The sequence below is a fragment of the Lycorma delicatula genome, chromosome 5, assembly GCF_047948215.1.
Source record: "Lycorma delicatula isolate Av1 chromosome 5, ASM4794821v1, whole genome shotgun sequence".
Lineage (NCBI taxonomy): Eukaryota > Metazoa > Arthropoda > Insecta > Hemiptera > Fulgoridae > Lycorma > Lycorma delicatula.
The window spans coordinates 445,135-451,459 of NC_134459.1; the positions used below are offsets into that span (position 1 = coordinate 445,135).

A 6,325-nucleotide genomic window follows, 5' to 3' on the forward strand; every position below is an offset into this window, starting at 1 on the left:
TAACAGTATAATTATGTGATAAATGCTTTTTGTATATAGGCAAAAGAACAGTGCTGCAAAAAAGGCAGCAAAAAATTTTGTTGATGAATTAATGGTAACAATAAAAGGCTACGACTACTAATAATTGGTTCTCCAATTTACCATTAACTAAAAGACTTGAAAGAAAAAATTAACAGCTGTGTTGGAAATGCCTGGCAAATTTCAGGAGGAAACTGTCATCTAAAGTTTACAAATAAGAGATATAACAGTCATAAAACTAGGACAAGTCTCTTTTTGTTGTATGGAAGTATTACTCCAGTATCATACAAAACATAACAAAATAGATTTGTAACAATAATCTTACAACCCATTCCAAACCATCAGAGAATACTTCTTTAAGAAAGAAAAGACACTTAATCAAAAATATAAAAATAAAAACTGGGGCCTTAATACAAATTCCTTACCTCACTATCTTCTGTGTGATATGCTAAACACAGCAATAACTGATGCTTATCTAGTATACCTGCACAAGTTCTGAAGAAATAATAATAAAAGCTAAAACTTCACCAGTAACTGACAACAAGATGGCAAACAATGAGGTTTAGTATACCAATAAGCTCTTTGGACTTGAGGGAAATAATAATCGGAGGTATCTAAAACAGCAATGAAAACTTTGAATTATTCAATCTGCAAATAAAAATAACAATTTTGCATTTTGCTTCTAAATGTTGTAGCTTTTGCGATTAAAAAAAAAAATTGTTGGCATTGACTTATTGCTCATGTAGAAAAGCTACTTATACTGAGTACCAAATAAAAAATTGTCCTGAGTATAATTAACAATCTTATATCGAGGATTATGTATTAAAAAAATTAATTTTCATCTTGTCTTTTAAAATTGTTTTATATAAATAATATTCACATATTAATTTTATTTCCTTGCAAGTATTCTAAATGTTTATAAGAAGATCTTACTTGAAACAGTTTTATTATTCACTTAAAAAAGAATGATTACTAAGGAAGATAAGAATGAAAATTTTATTACAGTAATAATGTTATAATCTTCAGCTAAATTCTATGTATGTAAAATTTGTATCTAGTAGAAATGAAAGGACTATTAATTAGTAGGTACTAATGTTCTAAGATCAACAAAAATTGAAATTGGTAATATGGTAAAATTGGTAACAGTTCTTTTTTTAAAAATGTATGATACCTTCAGAAAATAATTACAATACAGATTAAAGAAGAGGTTCAGACCTTCTTGCCATCCAGAGAGCCCATACCTTGTTATTTGAGACTTTTTGTCATTCCAGGTATTCTTAGGTTTCTTAAATTCCTTCAATAACAAAAAAAAATTGTGATATTAACTTTTTAACCAACTTCATTTATAAGTATAAAAACCTGAAGAATGTAGAAAAAAGTTAGGAATCCTTGTCACAATCAAGGTCTTTATAATTACTTATTTCCTCCACCCTTCAAAATATAAAAGTTATTTTGATGTTCTAAACATTCTTTTCAAAACTTCTACTTCTAGAGCAAGTAAAAATCTCAATGATCATGATCATATATATATATATATATATATATATATATATATACATACACACACACACACACACACACACACACACATAGGGTCACCCCTTTTCCTAATAATCTTCAATTATAGCAAATTTAATTGACTTCATAATTAGCATGATATGAATATTTAAAAAAAATCAATTATTGTTGAAATCTAGGTATATAAAATTAAACTTCTGCTTACATATTACCATCAATATGATCTTTCCATGCCATAATCCACTTTGTAGTACTTCTATTAGTTAATTTTGTTATATGATACAAACAATACCTGTTTTAATAATTTGTAAGGGAAGTTACATCATAAATCACGTTAAAATATATTGTAACATGATATTTATGATATGGCACTCTTATCCATAGAAATTGAAAAGTTTCCCTCCTTTGTAAAATAAATTACAAAAATTGTATTTTGCACTTATTTGGTCGTATGATATTTTTCTGGAAATAATACCTACCATTTATATGTGTAATGGTAGAACATAATCAACATAGTACTACTTGTGCTAGATTAGGAGTATACAATTATTTATAAGAAGAAAATTTAGCAACAGCTCACCTTTACAACAGGTGCCAATAAACATGATAATTTAAGTTAAATGAGTGACTTTTTCAATTCACAGAAAACCATACCAGATCAAGTTCTCTCATTGCCAATCCTTAGTATCCGATGAAATATAAACTGAACTGAAAATTATGTTTGTCTTCCTAATATCAGAAATTTTTTGAGATTATTTACGTGGTTGTTGTATTTGTGAAAGACATCAATTAGTATTGTTAATCAAATTGTATATATTGATGCTAAGTTATTATGTGTCAGCTTGCTACATTATACTACCCTTACTACACTATAATACTTTACTAAACTATACCTATACTATACTCTTACTCAACTGTATGTATCTACTTATCCCATGTATTTCCTAACCCCCTTAATTTGGCCTGGGAAAATCTTTAAGGGCTAGAGTGAACTCTTTATATAGTTGTGGTGTAGGTTTACATGAAGGATTTGATTTCTTCTATCTACTTTCATTTCTTTATCCACTCTCTTGAGAATATTGTAAGTAACTCTTCCTATCCCCAAGAATAAACTTAACATGCTAGAAGACTTTTCTGACATCTTCAATCTTCAGTAATGGATGAAGTATGGTAATAAGTTTTCCTGAAGGGTAATACTTACAAGCTCCACTCAGATATTTTTATCTGAGCATTCAGCATTACATTCTGAATGCTGAGCACATTCAGGATGTCAAAAGGTTCACCATTTAAAAGAGTTTTGGCAGCTCGTAATAACAGCAGTCATTCTTCAAATACTCTTGCACTCTCCTGTCCAAGATCTCTGTTCTCCTCAGGTTTACTGTAGGATGTTATTTCCTCAATTCATATTTTAATTTCCTTATTCACAGCAGTGTTATGCAGCCATCCATGGAACATACAAGCTGAGAAATAGAGAAAATTTACCATGCTCCAGTTTTTTAATTTAAGCCATGGTTTTATTTATAAAATCAGTCTATTACTCTTTTCAACTTAGAAAATTAGTGTGTCTGTACAGTTTCCATAGGAAATAAGATGCCTTGAATGAATTTTCTTCCTGCTTGGACCTCCTATCATCTACGTCAGAAGTTTGACTTCTATCATCTAAGCAGTTACGTTTAGTGCCATATGCTTCTCTCACTCTGGTAAACAAGGGGGATGTTTTCTTTTTGTTCTTCCTCCACTTGTGGAGATCCTATTTGATCCCTTTGTATTTCTTTCAGTACTTTTTTCTTTTGCACCCAATGAATGTTCCATTATTAGCCAGAGTCAAAGTGGCTGGATAGGCAGTAATGTGCAGCATTAGACCTCAGCAGAGCAAACTCATAAACAGTTCTAATCTTCCGAACAGAAGGGATTCATCATTCCCAGTCCATATCCAGCTTCTCACCAAATAAAAATTTAAAAGAGAATAAGATAACACGTTTATTTTAGTTTATCATTATCTACCGTTTCCTTTGAAATATTGCTGAAGAACAGTTAGTTCAGTGTCATTAGGCATTCAAGAAGGGAGTGTTGGGAAACATGTCACCACTAATCCATTTACCAATTTTTGTATAGCTATTTATTATAAAAGTGTTAAAAAACTACATTTTGGTATTCATTTTTCTTTAGTTTAATAGATTGAACATTCCTTAAATAAAAAGAATGTTATATATTTAATATTTATTCATTTATATTATTATTATTTTAAATTAAACTACTATAAACCACCTAGTACAGACAGTTGAGATAAGACCTTACTTTTATCATGATAGTACTTTTACAGGATCCTGCATCCTCAATCATGATTGAATTCTTTTTATTAAATTACACATTAAAATAAATATATTAAAAATATTGATATATTAATAATATTATTAATATTGATATTATTGCTGCATCATTAAAATAAAATCATGGTTTGTGCACATGGTACAGCACAGTCACAGTTCTGTAACAAACATTACATCATGTGGTTTTATATTAATAATGCAGCATATTGTAACATTTTAATATTATTAGTATTTTTATTTTAATGTTCAATTTAATAATATGGATTCAATCATGACTGAGGTGCCTTATCACAATTGTTTATACTAAGTGGTTTGTTAGTAGAATTTAAAATATATAATTTAACAGTACAGAGAAATAAGATGAATCTTAAAAAGATTAATTTCAATAAAATAATAGTATATTAATATTATATATACTCATATTATATATATTATATTTGTAAGTTTATTTTTCTACATATCACACAGCATTCATTTGTGTATTTTTTTATTTTAATAACATAAAACCAAAAGAAGAAAATTAGTACGTCATAGAATTTCAATTATTTAGGTACAATTTTTTACAGTAGATAACAAACTATAACTGTTGCAGTTTGTTCATTATTTCTCATTTATGTTACGCTAACCAGTGTTTTTCTTTTCATTTATTTGTTCCTATTCCTACTCATTGTTAGGCTTTACAGTGCTGTAATACTACTTAATCTTTTAATTGACTATAAAGGATAGAATGAGTTAGAAGGCTTATACATTGTAATATTTCAGATTGTTGAATATTAAGAAGGATAGGGAATGAAAAATGCCTGGTTCAAAATATTTGGAGCGCATAAGATTTTACGGCCTTCAATTTTTAAAAAATAATTGTTTTAATAGTAGAAATCTTTTTTTGTTAATTGAAAGAAGCTAGAAGTTCATGGCCAAATTGTAATTCTAAGAATTTTTTACTCTTGAACATGAGTGGTTTGGGAAGAATGTTTAAAATATTTTAATTTTTTTGTAATTGAAGAGAATTAGATGTCTGGTAGAAGGAAAGTATGTCTGAAATGAAATTTTTTACTTCATTATTGAGTTTTTTACTTGTATTTAAAGGAAGAATGTATTTTTGAACTTTAATATTTTTAATTTAATTAATTGAAGGCAACTAGAAAGCCTGGGAGGCACGGAGCCTAAAGTTTGTTACCTTAGGTGTTTACTTCTCCTGGAAGCGTAGAGTACATTTTAAAAAAATGAATAAAACATTTTTATTTTTGTTAATTTGGCTATATAGCCTGGAATCAATGAAGTTTTTGTAGGGCAGTGCAAAATACACAAAATTTGATTTCGGTTGCTTAGACAGTTGGAAGTTAATTTGCAACGCTTGTACATTTAATTCTACATGAAAGTTATTAATTACAGAATGATTTGCCTCTTTCATGAACATCAGTGGAGAATCTCTCAGCATTATGAAGCTGCATGTGATGTTTTTATGAGTAGTTTTTATTATTGGCTTTTTTTTTATAGAAAAAAATTAATTCATTTAACACACAATAAATAAAAGTTCAAAACTTTGTTGAAGCTATATATTTTTTTTACTTTCATTCACATAAATTTTCTACAGAACAATCTTTCTCATTTTAATTATATTAGGTTTGTACTATATAAGATTTATTTGTATATTAGCTGCATAAGATTTGTTAATAACTTGTCTCATTCTCTATAAATGTGATTGCTAATAATTTGTAAGTGTTCAGATAAAGTTATGTCAGTTAGTAATTTTATTCTTAGGTTACTTTTTCTGTTACAGAACAGGTCACAGAATTAGAGGCTAGATGCAAGCAACTAGAAACTGATAATGCTGCTATGGTACAACATAACCTTTCAGCTCAACTCCTGGAAGCAGAGCTTCGTAATCAACTTGTAAATAGTGTCTCTCATGATCAGTATTCACAATTAAAAACAAATCTGTTATCTACTGAAAAATACCTAGTTAGTAAAGTAAAATACTGCTATTTTGTTGTTTACTAACAATTAAGCATTTAATCTTATTCAGAGATAGATTTACTTATGGTGAAATCAACTTTTTTCAGTACAGAATTTTTATTTTATAATTGAGAAAAGATTCAAGTAAACAAATTTCCTGAAGCAGTTAAATCGCTAATTACTGCTCTCATTATACTGCATTGCTTTTGAAAGTAGAATATCTAACACAATATTCATTGCGTGTTAGTTGTTTGAGGTATTTATTTACCTCAGTTTATCTTGTTGAAAATGTAACAGGTGTCTCACTTTAGATTCTATTTATGTTAATTTGAAGGTGAAATTTTATTATACATTGGCTGTTAAGATTATGATTTCAGATATGAAGCCTTTTTTAATTTTATTTTTTGGTAAACAAGTATACACAGTTTGTCTGAAAAGTTTTCAAACTAAATTTCTGTAGTCAATACACGTAGCGGCATCTCTTGGACAACCAAGGAACTATG

At 28.4% G+C, this 6,325-nt stretch overlaps 1 protein-coding gene across 1 annotated transcript in view; it reads left to right on the forward strand.

Moving 5' to 3' along the window:
• Positions 1-5,764, forward strand: part of LOC142324613 (superkiller complex protein 2-like) — a 154,020-nt gene extending 148,256 nt beyond the window's left edge. Inside the window, exon 10 of the mRNA XM_075365468.1 lies at positions 5,647-5,764. The gene's annotated coding sequence lies outside the window, so the exon portion shown is untranslated. The remainder of the gene's footprint in view (positions 1-5,646) is intronic.
• Positions 5,765-6,325: the final 561 nt, after the last annotated feature.